Below are 20,735 nucleotides of genomic sequence, written 5' to 3'. Positions count from 1 at the left end.
AAAGGTGAATAAAACATCCTTATGTCCCACTCCCACAGACCAATGCAAACCCGAGCTTCATCTTCATGGTTTGATTTCTGCTCGGTAAGTAGTTGCCAACCGTTTGCAGACAAGTTGTGACGGCTTTGACAACAGTCAGCAACCTGCAGCAAGGAATCCACCTTTTTGTCTTTTGACCTAAGAAACTAACTCTGCTGAAACTTAGCGCAGATTGCCCCGTGTGTGGGGCTGCATGGCGTCAACGCGTTAGCACAGTTAGCTCGTTAACACGTTAGCGCCGTCCAGCCCCACGTACGGGGAGATCCACGCTAACACGCTAATGGAGATTTGCAGCGTCAATGCGGTTATGGGGTTAACATCATTTTAATGAGATTAAGCCTGTCAGCACTCATTTTTAAAGATTCATGGTCAACAACATTAAATAAACTAACTAATGTCGGTTTTTACTTTGCCTTCACATAAATGTAGTTGATGCATCTAGTGTAAGGGCATTCATCATGTCAGTATTTGTACTTTGCAGACAGGTTTGTTCTGAGGCTTTTGATTGAATCTGCCTCTGCACTGTTCTGATAGATTATAATGCTCTGGTCGGGAAATTTAGGGTTTTCTGTGGATATGAAAAAAAAATCTTTTAAATATTTGTTTGGTCACATTTTTTAAGCTTATTTTTTGTCAGTATAGATTTACAAAAGCTGACTCAGAGACAGGCAATGTCAGCATCTGAACAGGGACTCTGACCAGTTACTTGCAGCTGCTCTAATTTATGGTTTTCACCATCAAACAGCCTCCTCTTATTTACATCTGCCCACCCCTAACAAAGCAGGTTATCCTCCAGCTCGAAATACAACCAATAGTCATCCAGAGGTCTGTGAAAATCCTCTTCACCAGTAAGAAGCTTCAGGTGTGTGTTTGCGCGTTACCAGGGGGTGGAGTCTGTGAGCTGATAGCGCTGACGATCACCTGCTGTCAGTGTTTACTCTCCGTCCTGAACTCCAGATAACAGCAGATCAGATTCAGACTCTCTCTCCTTTATTTATGCTGAAGAGATTAAAGAAATCAGGATTTGAGAGTTAAAGTGATGCCTGGCATCACACTGAAACAGCCTGTTCGTGGTGCCGGCTTTGGAATTAGACCGCGTGGTGACAAAGTTCACGTGAAGACCGCCGTCTATTGTGAGTTTTCATTTCTTGACACCAGTGGCATCTATGTCCTCCTGTGCCCAGCTTATTATTCCATCTAAGTACCTGATGACGGTAGAGCATATGTGCCATTGAGTTAGCGTCTAAGCACCTGTCTTACCTTCTGAAGGTAATTAGCTGTGGCTGATCCTTGTGCATCTTCATCATGCTTTTATTTTGGCCTTTGGGATACCCAGGTACTTGTGTCTGTCCTGTACATCTGCTGTTCTTCTGGTAGGTCCACTTCTGGAGTGATCACCTTCCTTCTCTTTGCAACCGTTCGGCCACACTTGTCCAGCTGGAATGACTTCCCAATGTCCGTGTTGTAGATCCTGGTGAAGTGGATCGAAACGGCTTAATGTCATCCATGCACAGGAGATGGCTGATGGTCACACAGCTCTGAATCTATATCTGTATCTGTTCTCAGTGATGGGGTCTTAGGGGTTTGAGGCGTATACAGAGCAGTGGGGACAGCTTGGTGTAGCTGATGCTTGATGGTGACTTGTGTGATTGCCTTGGGCCGCCATTGTTGTCTTCCACAGTCTTCAACATAGTTCTGGATCAGTGTTATCAGTGTGCTGTTACCATTAACAGTGCCAAGCACTCCAGTATCCATGTGTGGGCCACTGAGTCAGTCCAGGTGGTGCTCAGGTTATTCTACCTGCTGACCAGGAGCCGAGGCTGTGGCCCTTCTGAGCTGCGTTCATCTATTGTTTGAGTTTATAAAAAAGAAAAAATATGAGACACAATGTCACAACCTACAACAGTCTGTGTGTTGTCTTCATACCTGTGACTCAATCACCACGCTACAAATGAATAAAACTATTATGCACTTATCTTAATATCAGAGCGCCTCTGGAATATCTGTGGCCAAACAAAAGGCGAAACTGCTTCCAGCTCCATCTGTGGCAGCTCAGCAGTGATTTAAAGTCTATTTTTTTTAGTCTCAGTCACAACAAAAGAAAGAATGTGGAGGATTCTTCCACAGATGTAACACATCTCTGGACGCTGTTCTTACCTGTTTGCTGCTGCAGAGGACGCATACCTGCTCTGGGAGGTGTGTTTCACAAACAGGGATGCTGCACGCTGACAGGGTTGACGTGACGTTTCACATGAATTCATACAGTTTAGCTAAATAAAAACTGATGACGATGTATCAGCAGCTACGTCACTCCAGTATCGTATAATTTAATATTCTCTGTCAAATCATCAAGGCTGTAATTTCCTGTTAGTTTGAGCAGATGAGTCCAAAACCTGCAGTTCTTCTGATGTCTCCATGAGGCTGCAGCAGCAAATGTTCATCTGCACACCAGAAATAAACATGTTTACTGCCTGATACAGAAACTATATGGTGACGTTGGTGGACGCCACTTTTAAACTAACACTGAGTCTCGGTTGATGGTGGCACTGCAGCACAGAGTTATCTTTTTATCTTCTGCTTCCAAGAAGTCAGACTTTCTTGTCATTTTGGCTGCACACTGGCTGCTCTTTCACTCATTTCCAGGCTTTAAACTTGACCATTTTCAGAGGAATGCTTTTTGTTTGTTAGCCCACTTAAACATTGACATATGACTCTATCAAGCAGAACAAAGGCTCCTAACTCAACAGATGAACCCGTGTGAAAGAACTAATTTTAAATTGTATCTTTGGTAACTTTGTTACCAGCAGCCTCTCATAAAAACACACTTAGCATTTTGGCACTAACAAGTTGATTCCCAAAGAGCTGTTAGCTGAAAACTGGGCACATCTCAGCATGGTGTGTAGCTCGTCCTTCAAAAACTGGATATTAAAAAGTACCATCATACGGTGCTGTAGTTCCCAGTTTTCCTATGTGTTGAAACACGAGTTCTCTCCCTCTTCATAAAAATGAAATGACTCTGGAAACAGCAGACAAAATATTCCTAATCCTTTATTTACAATCTTTTTAAGGTGCCTTTTCAGGAGCCCTCAACCATGTCGCACCGTCTCAATCAGTGGAATTCACTGAGTTTGGGTTTGTTTTTTATCATCAGTTCTTTTGTTATCACCTAAGCATAAATATGTGGAACCTCCTGACACTTAGAGCAGTATAAATGTGGCTGTTTTTACATAATGCAGAACTACCTGTGAGGGAAATTGCAGACATTCATTCCTGGGCAGGTCTTCTCACCCACACAGAGGCTCAATCATACTTTTCTGCGTGGGGAAATATGCAGGTTTGAGCCAGCAAACACTTGAAAACTGACTCACACATTCAGCAGGTTAGGACGTAAATAGTGTGGTTGGATTGCAGCGAGGTCATGACCTCTTTATTGCAGGCAGCCAACCACTCCCATATCTTTACCTCGGCGTTGCACGCCGTCTGTCATCGCGCACAGAAAACAGAGCAAGATCCACTTTCGTACGCCCTCACCTTCATCCTTGTTATCTTACAGCAGTCATCCCATCTCATCGAGCCGCCTGTTTATTTTGGAGCCGAGCTTTAATTCTCTTCGAGCGATGCAATCGCCAAACCACAGGCTGGGATTGTTTCCTAATGAGTTATTGTCACACCTTCTGTGTTACACCCTTCAAGGCGTGAATTCTGGACAAATGCAAGCTATGAAATGAGGTCATTTACATGCAATAAATCTGCTCTGCGCCTGGCACTAATGTAGCAAACATGCAGAAAAAATGTCAAAATACCATAAATAAATGGTAATAGTATAAACTACGGAGAACACTGTTACTATGAAAAGAACTGCAATCATAAAGAGTTGACTGTCGTCAGTGAATGTAACCTGACTACAATCTAAGAGTTGTTTGCATCCAGCTTCCTCCACAGTTGTTAGCCAATAAGTATATTCTGGATAATCCTCCTTTTGACTCTAATACTGACCAAAATTTACAAAACACAGAGCTTAAGTCTTTATTTAGCATGGAAAAACTAGTAACTGCGCATAAACTCAAAGATCAAAGGCCGTTTTCTTCTAGACTTTTAAAGGACTGGAGGTCTTCTTGCAACACAAGTATCGCCCCCTGGTGGTCATTAAAAGAATGACAGTTTCAGGCACTTCCACTGTTTTATATTGCTTGTGTTTGTGATTTTCTTGCTCTTTGTCACGTGTTGAGCTTAAACTTGTATTTTGAATGCAATATCTCGACATAAGTTTCAAATGTCCAAACTGAAAATAGAAATGTGTAAAAATCTCCTTCCACCATATATTCAGTAAACTTTAACATGTATCAGCTACAGGAATCTGACCAAGGTTCTCATCTTTTTAACTGCAGTTCTTTGTCTCCTGTTTTTCCTGAACGGTCGTTCTCTGCCTCTCCAGCTGGTTATCACAGCTGTTCATGTGCAACACGTCTTTAGGCCTTACAGTCCATGAGCATTAGGACTTTGTCACAGTAAGTTATTCAAACCATGCAGCAGCAGCATTAATGACTGGCCTCATGGTTTCTTCCTTGCTCATCATCCTCCATCTTACCTGTGCCAATGTGTTTATATTAGCCTATCCCTCAGCTCGCGCTAGTCACTCACTCTCCGAGTGTTGCTGATATTTCGTTTTCTGTCTTCATTTACATCCAAAGTGATCCAAGAGCTTTAGAAAAACCTCCCGATGAGTTTTTGAGGGTCCACCTGCAGCCTGAGCACACTCAGCTTTCTGATGGTGTTTAACTCAGAGTTTTGAGTCATCCCAGATGAACACAGCTATTAAATTTCAGGTTTAGAGCTGCCGTAATATACAGGCATTAATTTTATGTTCATGCAGAAAATATCTTAAATTATCCTCTAATTGTTCTTTTTGTATACTTGTGTAGAGCTGTGCATCCAGACAAAACACACAACTTACTGATGTCGTGTGTTTACACCACGCTCCTTTTTCCTTTGACTCCAATATGTAAACGATTACAGTTTTATATTCAGTCATTATGGATTTTTAAAATCACTAAACGCTGCTAATCAGATAATAAGGACCAAACAAAATAAGAATAAATAACCATAACACAAAAAACCTGATCGTCATACAGTTAGTCACGTTTAGATTTAACACCCTAATTAACATTAATCATGACTAAATTCCATGTTTTTCACACTTTTATCCTTTTCTAAAAAAAAATTTGTCCTGATCTCGAGTTTGTTTTTTCCTGGTAAAAACCCGCCTACAGGCAGCTTTGTCAAACCTGTTCAATCCGTTACATAAGACTGACGTATGTTGAAAGTGACATACGAAAACAACATAATGTAGAATCACAGAGGAATGATGACATGAACATGTATGAAAATGTAAAAAATAGTATTTATAAGTAACAGCTTTTTTTCTTAAACATGTTAATAATCGTTACATGTGTGAAAATGTTCATGCGAACTTTTGTTGAGACTGGCCCACCGATCAAGGAGGAGACAGATACACATAGACTATGTTATTATAGTAAGAAGAAAGATTCGTACGTTAAACTCTTTCCCTTCCTCTTAGAATTGTTTTTAGATGTTGTCTTTATGGGGGAAAGAGTTCAGATCACCTTAAAGTAAACGTATATGGCATGTATTTAATTCTTACAGCCACGATTACCAGATCTGGAAAACTGTATTGAATCCAGTTCATTTTATTCAAATCGCAACAACCTCAAAGCGCTCTTTATTGTAAGGTAAGACATTAAAATAATGGAGACAATATTGCCGTTTCAATCTTATGTTATTATACAGTCGCTGATTTGTTTCATCTCATGCTAGATTTGTCTTTACATTTTGCAGCTGAGGCTTCAGCAGCAGCTCCCATAATCATGATCCCCTTTCCTAACTCTGGCTCTTCACTGGCATGATATTATTTGTCTGTGGGATTAAAGAGGAACAAAGGTCTCGGTAAAGCTGTGGGAAACGCCTCCGACCCTCCAGTGATCACCATTTCGCCTCACAGTCCCGGGTTTTAGCCCCGGCTTAAAGGTTCAAGGCGACTTTGCAGCTTCCGTGTCTTTTGTACCAACCTCTGAGGCTCTCTGCTCACCCCGGGGTGCATTATAGCCGTCAGCACTCGGGCTATATGCAATTAGTGTCGGGGCCAAAGGTCAAGGCGGGATTTAAGCCTGAGACCTGCTGGTCAATCAACAAACCTGGGGACCAAATCCCCCCTGGACTCCAGGGTCCGAACCCGGCTGCTGACAGATCTAAGCCAACACAAACACACATACACAGGTCTAATCTGGGAACATAAAACAGGCTTCAGGCGCACACACTGAGTGAGGTAAGCACAAACGCAAACGCGCAGATTTCTACACCAAGTCAACGACAAATACAAGAGCCGGGACCCGGTCTGGTGCTAATTGATGCTGACTGTGGTTTACAGTGATAGACATGCTCAGAACCACAGCGAGAGGAGAGCTGAATGACTTTGACGCACGATGTCCAAAAATCGTGCGTCAAAACAATCGTACCGTGCAACAGGTACAGACAGATGGGGCGGCAGCATCTCTGCTGGGGACAGGAAGAGACTGAACAGGGTGATCCGAAGGGCCAGCTCTGTTCTAGGATGCCCTCTGGACCCAGTGGAGGTGGTGAGTGACAGGAGAACGGCGGCTAAGCTGTCATCCCTGATGGACAACATCTCCCACCCCATGCAGCAGACTGTGACAGCACTGAGCAGCTCCTTCAGTGGGAGACTGCGGCACCCACGGTGTGGGACGGAGAGATTTCGCAGGTCTTTCCTCCCCACTGCTGTCAGACTCCATAATAAAGACTTTAACTGAACAAGCACACACATCCATACATATGCAATAATACTAAGTGCAATAATCCTTTCTGTCATCGTTGTATTTTTACTCAGTTGTATATAGTATTTGTATTTGTATTCTATTTTTATCTTATTTTATTTTATTCTACTGTATATAGTATTTTATTCTATTCTGTACAGTTGTGTACTGTATTTATTCTTATTGTATTCTAATTTTTGCCTCATAACTTTTGCACTGTCCACTTCCTGCTGTGACAAAACAAATTTCCCACGTGTGGGACTAATAAAGGTTATCTTATCTTATCTTATCTTATCTTATGAACCGGGAAGCAACAGTCTCTGCAAACAGACACAGGTCATGTTAAATATCAGCTCAAACCAGCATATTAATAACCACGCATGTGCAATAATCAACTCTCCTCTTCATATAATCACAGTAGAGTTGATTCAAAGTGTTTCACAGCAAGGGGAATAAAAGGAAAAAAAAACAAACATAATCAAATTCAAGCTGAGAAAAAATAAAGCTACAAAATGATTCAACATCCACAGGCCTGTATCTACACTGAAAGACTATTTTGCTCCTTTAACTGCAACTTTGCAGTTAGTTTAGTGTAAATTCTGGTGTCGTTTGTAGTTGTTCATCGGGCTTATAGAGGTGGTATTCATGCATGAGTGTGAATGATTACCCCAGGGAGACGTAGAGCAAGTGAAATGTCTGAGAAACACATATTTATTTTGTTGTTTTGTTTTTAATGTGTATGCAGTTTTGCGTAACACTGCTGGTCCAAGACAAGTTTCCCACGACTTTTATCTTATTCTTATATTTTTAGCACAGATTCGGTGGGTTGTCTCTCGTTTCTGACCGACGGTTGGCGAGGTGCTGGAGGAAAGATTGGCACCAGAGAGGCCGTCTTGAAAGGCTGATAATGTCAGCACATGACATGCTTCCAGATTTCAGATGAAATGAAAATGCAATAAAAGCAGATAAAAACATGACTTTTCCTGCCAGCTTCCACGCAAACGTGCAAACCTGTAATTTAAAAGCGATAAACACCTGGGTGCATTCAAAGTTCAGTGTCCTGACTCAGTTTCCTCATCATCCTGTGGACTGGATGAGCCAGAGACACATCAGCAGGTGTGTGAATCAAACAGAAATGAGTTTTTATAGTTCTGAAACTGTAAAGCTACAGTTCCAGGAATCAAGCTAAGCTTCAGCGATATCACTCTGTCCAGTTAGGAAGCCGAAACCGCCATGAATCCGCTTCACCTGCTCTGGTACTAATGGAAGTGTCTTCCTGGTCTCTGTGCCGTTTACTTTGAGTTTATCCCCTTTTTTGAGAGCGGCTTATCTCGTGTTTCAAAAACCTTCACATGGTGATAAAGGTGTCTTTCAGCATGAGAATGAATCAACTATTCTCAGAATAAGTGACCTGAGCCACACATTCATTCGACACGCACACTCCCTTTTTTTCTGTACGACAGTATTACACAACACCGGGGCAACGGCAGTTCACATCTGCTGCCACGAGCCGAATAACAGTGACTGTCAACACACAAAAGTGCAACAAAACGCATAACAGGGAAAACAATGAGACGCGTTGTAGCCGAGGACGTATCAGCGCGCAGCACAAACGTGCGTTTCAGTGCAACCAAAATGCATTAAAAGCAGATAAAAGCACGATGTTTACACACAGAGGATCTGTCTGTGCCAGTTTCACACAAACATGAAAGCTGTAATTTAATCGTCGTAAATGTTGGGGTGCACGCAAAGTTCATCAGCCTCTCTGAAACCTGCAGGCACGTTGCAGTTCAGTAACAACACAATAGAAATCAGAACTGCCGCAGTCAGCTGATCGAGGTTGAGGGTTGTTGCTTTCATTTGATCGCTAAATGATTGCACGGGTTGGATGACAACCTGTCTGTGAGCAAGCGCAGACCAACTCGGACCGATTGCAGTCAGGTCTGCAACAATGAGTGCAGCTCATCTGCCCAGCAGACCTCTAGCAGCTACAGCCACCTGTCAAAGAGGCCACGCCCCCAGGCTGTGCACACGTTTATCTCTGTGTTTCTGCATTTTAACATAGAAGTCTATGGGGACTGACTAACTGCTGGAGCCTGTCTCCAGTGGCACTTCCACCCTGGCTTATTTTTTATGGCCTGAGGTTGCGGTGTGAACTTTTGCATCACCTCACAGTGACGTGTTTCAGGTGAGGTTGGTGTCCTCTGAATACTGAATTTACAACTTCAAAGAGTACAACCAATAAAACTAGGGCTAACTGTAGCGGTAGACTACTATTCCCATAAGGCTGTGTGTGGGGGAACTTCCGGGTTACGAGTAAAGCTGGTAAACATCACCCGAACGCGCTGCATCCAGTGTCATCATTTATACGTGGTGTCAGAAGTGCGAACGGCGGCCTCCACAGTTTTTTCGAGTACAGTACGGTGCAGTTAAGTTACGAGAGAAGTTTTCGCATCAGTGACCCGAACAAGACATGCAGGTGAAGCGTGGCCGAGGCTGTTACCAGCGCTAGCAACAAGGCGCGTGTGCGAGCTCTCATATGTCGGAGGGAGGAGACGGGGTCAGCGCTGCGGAAAGCTTGGATTCTGAACGCGAAGAAGCCGGGGATCCACACGTCACGATGGCGACGACTGTACAAATAACACCCCCAGAAACCTTTGACTTTTCTCATCCTTGAAAGAGTACAGTTTAACTCCAGACGGCAACAGGATGGGGAAAGTACAGAGTCGTTCATCACTGCTGTGCACAAACTTGCAGAAAATTGTGCATTTGGAGCACTCATAGACGAACTCATAAGGGACAGAATTGTGGTTGGCATAAAAGACAAAAGACTGTCCGAGCAGCTGCAAATGGACTCAGAGTTGACTCTTGCTAAAGCCATTGAGAAAGTTAGGCAGAGCGAAACGGTAAAGAAACAACAATCAATACTTTACAGCAGCGTGGCAGTGGAGAAAACACTGAACATCGACACAATACGGACAAATACAACACGTGGGAAAACGCAGACGTGGCAGAAGAAAGAACAAAAGACAATCAAGAAAAGTGAAAAGGAATGTGGCCGCTGTGGTCGCAAGAACAAACACTCATGGAAAGAATGTCCAGCCAAAGAGGTACAGTGTCGAAAATGTCAGAAAAAAGGACACTTCGCTGTGGTCTGTCGCAGTAGTGAAGCTGCAGTAGTGAAGCTACTGCGCTACGCGAAGTGACAGAAAATCAGAAAGATGCAGACAGTGAGGATGTGTGTTCTTGGCTGAAGTAGAGACTGAGAGGTCACAGCCCTGGGTGCAAAAGGTCAAGTTAAATGGGGAAAATCTATATTTTAAACTCAACACAGGGGCGGATGTTACATCTATTCCAGAGGGTTTGTACAGTCCAGACAGGGATGGTAAGCTGCAGAGACCCAGAAAGAAGTTACTATGGCCGGGCAGTAGCCCACTCAATGTCAAAGGCTGCTTTGAGGCGCAGTTAGCAGTGAAAGGGCGCAGTGTTTCTCAAGACATCTACCTTGTGTCAGGTCTAGTACAGCCACTGCTAAGCAGGCCAGCGTGTGAGGCTCTGGGTCTTGTGTAGTAAGCACAGTAACGGAATCGGTGACAGATTTCAGGGCAGCATACCCCGACGTTTTTAAAGGTTTAGGCATGCTGAGGGAGCCTTACCACATTGAGATAGAGCAAGGAGCTGTACCAATAGCCCTATCCGCCCCAAGACGTGTTCCTCCTCAGAGATGCAGTGAGAAATGAGCTGCACAGAATGGAAGAAATGGGAGTTATCTCCAAAGTCACTGAGCCTACAGAGTGGTGTTCAGGCATGGTAGTGGTCCCCAGACCAGCAGGAAAGCCCCCCAGAATATGTGTGGACCTCACACCCCTGAACACAGTAGTCAAAAGGGAACGGCACATCCTCCCAGCAGTAGATCAAACACTAGCGATGATGAAAGATGAGAAAGTGTTCACAAAGCTCGACCAGTCTGGATTCTGGCAAATTCCGCTCACGCCAGAGTCGGGGCCACTCAGAACCTTCATCACGCCTTTTGGAAGGTTTCAGTTCAACCGCCTTCCTTTTGGCATTGCATCGGCGCCGGAACATTTCCAAAGGCGAATGTCACAGATGCTGGAAGATTTTGAAGGGGTGATCTGTCACGCCGATGATGTGCTTGTATACGGCAGAGACAGGCAGGAGCACAACCAGAGGTTACACTGTGTCCTCCAATAGTTTCAGAAAGAGGGTCTCACTCTGAATGAGAAGTGTGAGTTTGCTAAAAGTCAAATAATCTTTGTGGGACACAAAGTGTCAGCAAAAGGCATTGAGGCTGATCCCAACAAGGTAACAGCAGTCCAGCAGCTGCCGCAGCCTCAGAGTGTGGAAGATGTGCGCCGTCTCATGGGCATGGCCAACTATCTTGCCAAGTTTATGCCACAACTAGCCACAATCACCACACCATTAAAGGAACTGCTAAAAGACAGAAACGAGTGGATATGGGCGGAGCCACAGGAAACAGCGTTTCAGAGACTAAAGGGGATATTAAGCTCTCCAGAAGTGCTCGCTCAGTACTCCAACTCAGCAGATACACGAGTTGCTGCAGATGCATCGCCATATGGTATCGGGGCTGTTCTCACTCAGAAACAGTCTGACAACTCCTGGCGACCGGTCACATGCATCTCAAGAGGTCTCACAGACACACAGAAACGCTACGCGCTGATAGAAAAGGAGGCGCTCGCTGTAACGTGGGCGTGTGAACGACTGTCATCTTACCTCATGGGCCTACAGTTCACTCTAATCACGGATCACAAACCCCTGGTCCCTCTTCTGAGCACAAGAGGCCTGGACGACCTGCCTCCACGCATCCTGAGATTCCGCCTCAGGCTGCTGCGCTTTACTTTCACCATTGTCCATGTTCCAGGGAAGAACCTCGTCACTGCTGATGCCCTCTCACGAGCACCGCTGGCGGGGCCTCCTTCTGCTGAGGATCTTCAGCTGGAAAAAGAGGTGGAGGTTTTCGTGGACTGTGTAGTTTCCCATCTCCCAGCCACAGATAAAAGGCTGGAGGAGATTAAGTCGGCGCAGGCAATGGATGACCTGTGGAGAAAGGTGGTGTATCAATGTGGGACAGGCTGGCCAGAAAAAGGTAAACTAGATCCAGAGTTAAAGGGGTACTGGCAATACAGACTGGACTTCAATGTAGTCCATGGTCTTCTCATGAAAGGGAAGAGACTTGTGATACCACCTCAAATGGGAGCAGAGGTTTTGCCAGAGCAAAAGAGTCGGTGTGGTGGTCGGGCATCTCTACCCAAATACGTCAGATGGTAGACAAGTGCGAAACATGTCAAAAACACAGGTTACAGTGCCGTGAACCAATGCTGGCAACTCCTGTTCCCGACCGCCCATGGCAAAAAGTCGGTATGGATCTGTTCGAGTGGTCAAAGAAACACTTCCTGCTGATTATTGATTTTTTCTCAAGGTACATTGAGATAGCTGAACTGAGACACACAACTGCAGAGGTCACTATTAATGCTATAAAAGAGGCCTTTGCAAGACATGGCGTTGTCGAGACTGCGGTATCGGATAACGGGCCGCAGTTTTCTTCAGAACAGTTCAAGCACTTTGCCAAAGAGTACCAGTTCACACACGAGCAGCCCCGGGTACCCCCAAGCCAACGGGGAGGCAGAACGCGCTGTTCGTACCATTAAAGACTAGTGGAAAAAGGACTGTGACTACAGCAGAGCACTGCTAGCGTGCAGGGCCACCCCACTGGAACATGGGCTCTCGCCGGCGCAGTTGCTTATGGGGAGACACCTGCGGACCTCGCTGCCACAAGCTGTGGCAAAGCTGGTGCCAAAGTGGCCTGACCTACAGGCTTTTCGCAAAAAAGATGAGGAGGGGAGGCGTGTGCAGGCAAAACACTACAACTGCAGGCATAGAGTCAGACCACGTCAGGACAGAAAGTGTGGATTACCACTGAAGGAACTACTGGAGCAGCAGTTGGACCTGCCAGTGCTCCCAGATCCTATGTGGTAGAGACAGACAGGGGTTTTCTGAGGAGAAATAAGAGCCACCTCAGACCAACAGGGACTATTACCAGATCTGGTCGAGAGGTGAGAACTCCTGAAAAACTGGATGTGTAATTCTCTGAAGGCATCCATTCCTGCCCTATTCAAAGCTGGCTTAGGCTGCTGGAGATGTTTACAACAATGTGTTTCGTTTAAATGTAAGTGAACAAATGAGGGATGTGTATAATTTTCACGTTTGATGATGCTCCGCATTTCTGTTTGTGAGCTGTTTGAGTCGTTATGAAGTATGTCTTTAGCTAAAAGGAGGAGGTGTAGCAATAGACTACTGTTCCCATAAGGCTGTCTGTGGGGGAACTTCCGGGTTACGAGTAAAGTTGGTAAACATCACCCGAACGGTGTCATCATTTATACGCTCTCAACGTTAATGCGTTAATGTGGATTAATCCATCATCACGATTAACGCAGAATGACTGAAATCCCTGAAATGTCTCTGTCAACGCATTTCGGGCAGTTTGTCTATTCTGCGCTCCACATGGGTTAAATGCTTTACAAAATGTAATCGCGTTAATCGTGATGACACGTTAATGTTGACAGCCCTAAATAAAGTTTTTACAGTAATTTAAATGATTAATTTCTCTTTTTATTAGTCGACATTTCTTTACATTTCTCTGTCGTTCTCTAAAATCTCCTCCTTATAAGTTGTATGAATCAATCATCGATCACTGTTGCCGTTAAAGTTATTGTTAAATATTCCATCCCTCCATCACTCATTCGTGTTATCATCCAGTTATTGTGCAACACATAGCTGACAGAGACGTATACTTTTTCTTATTATTATTATCAGTAATCTGCCGGAGTTGCCCTGAGGCAAATGAAAGCAGAGTTTGGCTCTCATGAACATTCCTGTCATGTCGTGACACTCTGCGCTTCACTGCTTAACCCTTTGGTCTGATCAGATCAATACAAAGTGTTTAAATAACAGTCAGAAGCTTTTTGGTTTCTATGAATGTAGGAAAATAAAACAATAAATAGTTGATTCTTTAAGTAGAACCTGTGAGGGTGCAGCTTGTACCCCGATGAACAGAGCAGAGCTTTAATCGTACCCCCGTGTTAGAGAGTGAAGGGATGATGGTGTCGGTAGAAATTTGTTCCCTATTTGCTGATGTTGAAATTTAAACTGACTTGATGTAAACTTCATAAGCTTATCGACACTTATTTGCATACTTGACTATAGTAAATGAGAGCAGGTTACAAAGAAATTGCACGGCTTTATTAAATGTGCTAAAAGTTATTGTAGAGAAACTAAATCAGCTGGTTGTGAGGCCGACGCTGAGGTCACACCTGCAGAAAAGGAGCAGTTATTAAATTCCTTTATATCCCCAGGTAACAGTCCTTCACCTCATGTATAATGTAATGTGGAGGACTTTAGTCTGCCAGTGAGATGGGTGTCCATAAAGCTGCACCTCTCCCAGCAGCAGGGTGGGGGCTGGTGTCCATGGATCTGTGGGCTGAAGGACATGGCATGCTGCTAAGTCCTATTTAATATACAGCAAAAATGCCTAAGGTGTCATAAGTGGAGATACAGAGAAGTCAAAGCTTTGCTTAATGAATTAGGATGTGCTCAGACGGAGGGGTGACCTCCAGGGCTGAAACACTAAGCCAGAAACTGCAATTCCTCTAACGTCCACTCGAGGCCGTCCTCAGCAGCGAGGCACCCCCCATAGACTCGCACGTTAAAATGTCCAACTTTACAGCAGTGACCTAATGAGCAGAAACACTCATCAGCCACTTAGTGAGGTACGAGGTAGGTTTGGGGTATTCGATTTACTGCTCATTAGCACAAATATCTAAGTAATGCATGCACACATGGTGAAGACGACCTGCTGAAGCTCAAACTAACCATCAGAATCATGAAGACAGGTGATTTTGGTATGGTTGTTGCTCTGCGTATTTCAGAACCTGCTGATCAGCTGTTTACCAAGAGTTTTGTGAAAAAGATCAAAAATGCAGTGAGCAGCAGTTTTCTGGGAGTTCGTCGCCCTGTGGACGTCAGAGAACCACCAGACTGCGTCGAGCTGAAAGGAAACCAACAGCAACTCAAATGACCGACCGAGGTCTGCAGAAGAGCGTCTCTGAACTCATGCTGAACCTTGATACAAGTTTTCTTCATCGTTCATTCTGTCAGCAAAAAGAAACACAGGGTTGATTTTGACTTGAAATGTTCTTAAATCTCAGGCCTTTGTTGTACTTGTGAGGCTGTGTGTGGGGGGGGGGAAGAGGTGCTGAGGCTCGGGGCTTCATTAAGTGAACTCATGAAGTGTGTGAGAGGTCAAAGCCCACGCAGCGCTGCCTAATAAGACCACCACCCCTCTCAGACACTGGGCCTGTCAGTTAGCATCTCAGACCTCCTTACTGGTCTTCTGTTCCGCACCAGTAAGCCTGCCTGGTAGCAGCTAACCACAGAGCTGTGTGTGTGTGTGTGTGTGTGTGTGTGTGTGTGTGTGTGTGTGTGTGTGTGTGTGTGTGTGTGTGTGTGTGTGTGTGTGTGTTACTGCACGTTCACAGTAAAAGATCTGATCTGATTGACGCTAATGTGGTCGACTCTTTACTGGATCTTTCTGCACGTCCACTTTATCCTTAATGGCACTACTTCCAGGGTCGATGGAGGGCAGAGCTGGGACAAAAAAATCAGCCCTGGCATTTTATATATAAATTATATATAATGCATACACATATTATGCATATATTGTTTGATTATAGATATTGAAACAGGGTTTTATCAGGTTGTTGGGTAAAGCTACACTTTAGCTGTTAGCAGTGGCTCGTGGTGAAAGCAGTCATTCCTTGAATCTCTCCTCTCTCCATGGATCTACTTTCTTACCACATTAATTTCACGTCCTCCTCCTGTGAGGCCTGGTTACTCGTTGCTGGTACTACTGTTCACGGTGCAGCTAACATATTAATGCTGCCCCATCTATTTAAATATATCGGCCTGTGAGTCATTGATGCAGGAGGCTCAAAGTGGTGAACATCCTCACCGAAGTTTGCAGATTTGTAATGCACACTTCAGCGCGCCATCTTTTAGTGACAACTGCATCAGTGTGAGAGTGGGAGACTCGTGCAGGTGGCTCAGGAGGTTTGTGGTCAGTGGTTTGAACCCTGCTTCTTTAGAAAGGAACAAAGCACTCTGTGAATTTGGCTTGTAGTAAAGCAGTTAAAGCAGACAACAAACTCTTACATTCATTAAACTGAGTCCACCTGCCACTTTTTCTCCAAACTTTATGACGTCATTGTGGAAGAGTAGAGTTTTTTGTTTTTGTGAATCCCGCCAGCCCCCTTTTCATTATTTATTTGTACCTCCAGTGTCCCTAATGCTCCGTCATACATGCTAATATTTTGATATGAATCTTTTGCAGTGTTTCAAACACTGAGGTTCGCGCCTGCGTTTCCTCAGATGCCTCTGAGACATGTGAACGCTGTCGTCTAATGAAAGGCTCCGACATGTTTTCCTGTCACAGCAGAGACGCGTTCAGCCTGATCAGCAATCTGTGTGTTCATCTTGTTAAAACATCAACGCTTAAAGTGCTGCTGCCTGTTTCCGGGCCTGTGTGTGTGTGTGTGTGTGTGTGTGTGTGTGTGTGTGTGTGTGTGTGTGTGTGTGTGTGTGTGTGTGTGTGCGTGTGTGTGTGTGTGTGTGTGTGCTCTTAGATATCTGAGTGAGTAAATCACGCAGCAGCTCTGTGATCAGCTCTGTCCACTGACCACACACACAAACCATACTAACATGAGTAAAAGCCTAAACACACACTCACACACACTCACACACACACTCACGCAGGCCCGGCTGTCTCTGCTCTGTCAGTAGCTGGCAGCCCCTCTCTCTTCCCAACTTGAAGCTGATGAAAGCGGCGAGGCAGTTGGCGTGACTGCAGCGGTGGCAGCGGGTGAGGAGAAGCCATCATTAAGTGCTACAGCTTGTTTCCACAACAACATGTCAGAGATTATTATAAGGTGTCACTTCCTGGTTTGGCATCCCTGCAGCAACTGAAGCTATGGAGGAGGAAGAGGAGGAGGAAGAGGTGGGCTGCTTTAGGTTGACAAGTTTGGAACAACAAATACACAACGGCGGCGGCAGGAAGTCTTCTCAGACCCGTCTGGATTTGGAGCTTCTCTTACACAATCCCTCACTTCTCTGACTCCCTCTGCTCCTACAGATACTTTCACTTGATATGTTTCTATTTATTGAAGAGAAGCAGTTCACTAAAAGTGTCCTCTGCAAACAGAAGACACTTGTCCACGCCTTTATGACCACAGTGCACCATCTTTTGATGGCTGCTTCCAGCAGGTAAACACACCAGGCCACAGGACCATCTCAAACTGGTTTCTTGAACACGACACAGAGTTCAGGGTTCATCTGAAATGAGCACCTCTGAGATTTGGTGGAACGGGAGATTCCCATCATGGATGCAAATCTACCGTAGCTGTGCGATGTTGTCGCATCAACATGGACCAAAATGTCTGAGGAATGTTTCCATCACCTTGTTGAATCTGTGCCATAAAGAATTAAAACAGCTCTGAAGGAAAAGGCGGGGCCAACATGCCACTAACAAAGATGTGTCACTTTTAGGGCCAGCGCTGGTTTCACTGACCAATCATTTTCACCAACAACCTTTTATTCTGACTAAAAACAAGACAATAACTAACAGAAATAACGCACAAGAGGAAATTCTATGATGAAATGAATTGACACTCAGTCGTTTTGCTGAACTGTCTTTTATGTGTTGACACAGCGAAAGGTTTGAGTTCGGGGCCTTGAATGAGTCATGGGTCAGCGTTGAGTAGTTCCTCTGAAAAGGAGCTTTGCTGAAAGTGGGTGAAAAAGCAGCCAGAGTCCACAGAGAAGCCTGGGGAACGATTCCTCCACACCACTTTCAAGCCAAGGACGTCTGCCTCCTTGAACAACATATACTAAGTCTGGGAGGGCAGCTCAAGACTTTTGCACAGTACTTTATGGTATATGAGAAAATAATTGTGCAGCTTTGTTAGACCATTTCTTCTCGTCATCAAAGTGAAACACGTGCATCTCCTCTGTCCCTGCACTTTGTTCCTCTCTGTTCTCATCAGCAGCAGCTCTATTATCTACAGTAGCCTCCCTTCATCTCGCCTCCTCCTCTTCCTCCTCTCTCCATTCTTCAGAGGGGCATAACCTTCACTAATCCGCCACCCGGCGCTGGTCCCGTCCCTCGTTCGCTCTTCTCGTTCGTGCACAAGAAGAATACCGGCTCCTCTTCCCTCTGTTTTTCTTCCTCATTCTGTTTTTGCTGCTGCGGGGTGAACAGCAGGTCAGCCCTATTAGCCTTTTTTTCACTGTTAGCAGCCCGCTAAACAGGACAAGCTTTTATTTCATTCACAAAAAGAGACGCACAAATAAACCAGGCAGGCACAAGCTGTACTCCGACAAGCTAACTCGGCCCTCTCTTTTGTGCTGTTTTTACTCAGATTACACACTGACCTTTTATCTTTCCCCCTTCCTGTTTTTTTTCCCTGACTGCTTTATGTCTTTTGCAGTTTCTTTCTTTCTTTGCATTTAATAAGACAGAAACAGAGTTAAACCAAAGGATCATGGTACGATAATAATCAGCTCTTATCCTCTGGGTTTTGTCTAGTAAAAACATAGAGTGTATAAAAAGATCAACATGAAAAGTTAAACCAATGTGCAGTACCACCGAGGGCCACTAGGTGCTGCTTGAAAAGTAGATTTTTAATCCTCCAACGTATTTAAACCATGTCCAGCTGAGCAACTGTCTGACTTGTTGGATGTGTGTGATACGGATGCTACAAAAATATTAATTTGTTCAAAATTGTCATTCAGTTCTTCACTCCCATTGGTCCAGAGGTGCAGCTCAGCGATCCTGCCTCAAGTGGACATTTGAGGAACTGCAGCTTTCAGCTTACTTTTCAGGTTGGGACTTGATGATTGGCTGTCCCTCGTAAGCAGGTGGGTGGGGCTTCTGAGTGAAGGGATCACTTCTACACAGAGGTGTAGATTTTAATTTAGTGATTAAAGCAATAAAATCATAAGTGCAGTTTTATGTCTTTTGCAGTTTTTTCTTTCTTTGCGTCTGTAAAACCCTTTCATTCAGATTTTATCTAAATAGTACAAATAAGTTTGGCTTTAAATTTGTCACTAGAATCAGATGTACACATTTAATCGGGTTGTTACAACAAGCAAAAGAGAATCAGTCCGCTTCTCTTCAGAAGTCATAATCAACTCTCCAACTGGCATCTGGAAATGTTAAAGACTATTTATTTAAACATTCAGAACTTGTTGAACTTTTACCTAGTGTCTGATTTTTCGTTTTTAATTAATTTAATCAGACATTTCCAACACAAACTGATGCAGAAAAAACTCAAAATAGTCTTAGCCAGCGTCAAACGTGCACCAACTTCATTATTTGAAACCTTTGGTCATGTTCTTTGATGGGTTTTTCGCTTTTATAGTGAAAAGACCTCAGAAAGAAGAGATCAAGGCTGGACCAAGGAAACGACAGGGAATGGCCTGAGGGCCAACCTGCACCTGCATGAACCTTTCAGCAGGTGAGTCACCTGAGCTAGAGGTGCCGTTTGATATGTATATGAAACAGTGGAACAGGAAGTATAAGACAGGAAATAAAGAAAAGCACAGTTAGTTTGTGCTCCTTTAAAAAAAAAACTGAGTAGATCTTAGGTCTCAAAGAAGGGTCGCCTCTCATATCCAATCAGGCTTGAAGTGCCACTTTCTAGCCCCGCCCCTTATCCAACTGAGGTCATTTCTGTCTCCAGAAAAGCGGAAATGTTCAACTTTTACAAAAATTATTTAAAATGATTTGTAATCATTTAACATCCAACGTCTGCAAAATAATGGAGAGAATGATAAATGAAAGATTAGTGTTCTATGTAGAAAAGAAAGGATATTTGGCTCAGTATCAGAGTGGTTTCAGAAGAGGGAGGGGCACAATGGATCCAGCTTTATGTTTAAAACATGAGATATTAAGGCACAAGTAAGGAGAGTGTGCTGGCGGTCTTTTTTGATATAGAGAAAGTGTATGATATATGATATGATATGATGTGGAGGGAAGGTCTATTAATAAAAATGAGGGAAATGGGTATAAATGGTCGAATGTTCAGATGGATTAAGGATTTTTTGGAAGGCCGAGGAATAATAGTGAGGATTGGGAGGAATTATTCGGAGAGTTTGCCAATAGAAAATGGAACGTGAGAAGGAAGCATAGTTAGCCCGTTATTGTTTCCACTGCTGATTAATGATGCGTTTAAGAACATAGAGGGTGGGATGGGGTTTTCACTTTTTGCAGACGATGGGGCGATGTGGGCACGAGGACGACGGTTAGACTTTTTGGTAAAGAAAGTACAGGCGGCAATCACAGAAATAGAACATGGTCATATAAACGGGGTTTTAAATTCTCAGCTGATAAGAATAAATAATGGTTTTTACAAGAAAAAGAGTTGGTGTTGACATCAGGGTCAGGTTATATGGACAAGCATTAGAAAGGGTAAAACAATTTAAGTTTTGGGGTTGTGGTTTGATGAAAGGGTGACATGGACTGTACATATTCAGAAAATAATAGACAAATGCAAGAAAGTGTTGAATATAATGAGGTGCTTAGTGGGAACTGACTGGGGGGCTGATAGGAAATCTTTAAAAGCTTTATATACTGGGTTAATTAGGTCAGTATTGGATTATGAGTGTGTAGTATATAATTCTGCTGCCAGAACAAGTCTTCGTAAGTTGGATAGTATCTAATATCAGGCACTAAGACTTTGCTCAGGCGCATTCAAAACA

Source organism: Maylandia zebra, linkage group LG13, assembly GCF_041146795.1.
Source record: "Maylandia zebra isolate NMK-2024a linkage group LG13, Mzebra_GT3a, whole genome shotgun sequence".
NCBI classification, from domain to species: domain Eukaryota; kingdom Metazoa; phylum Chordata; class Actinopteri; order Cichliformes; family Cichlidae; genus Maylandia; species Maylandia zebra.
Note: the sequence above shows the minus strand (reverse complement) of the source record.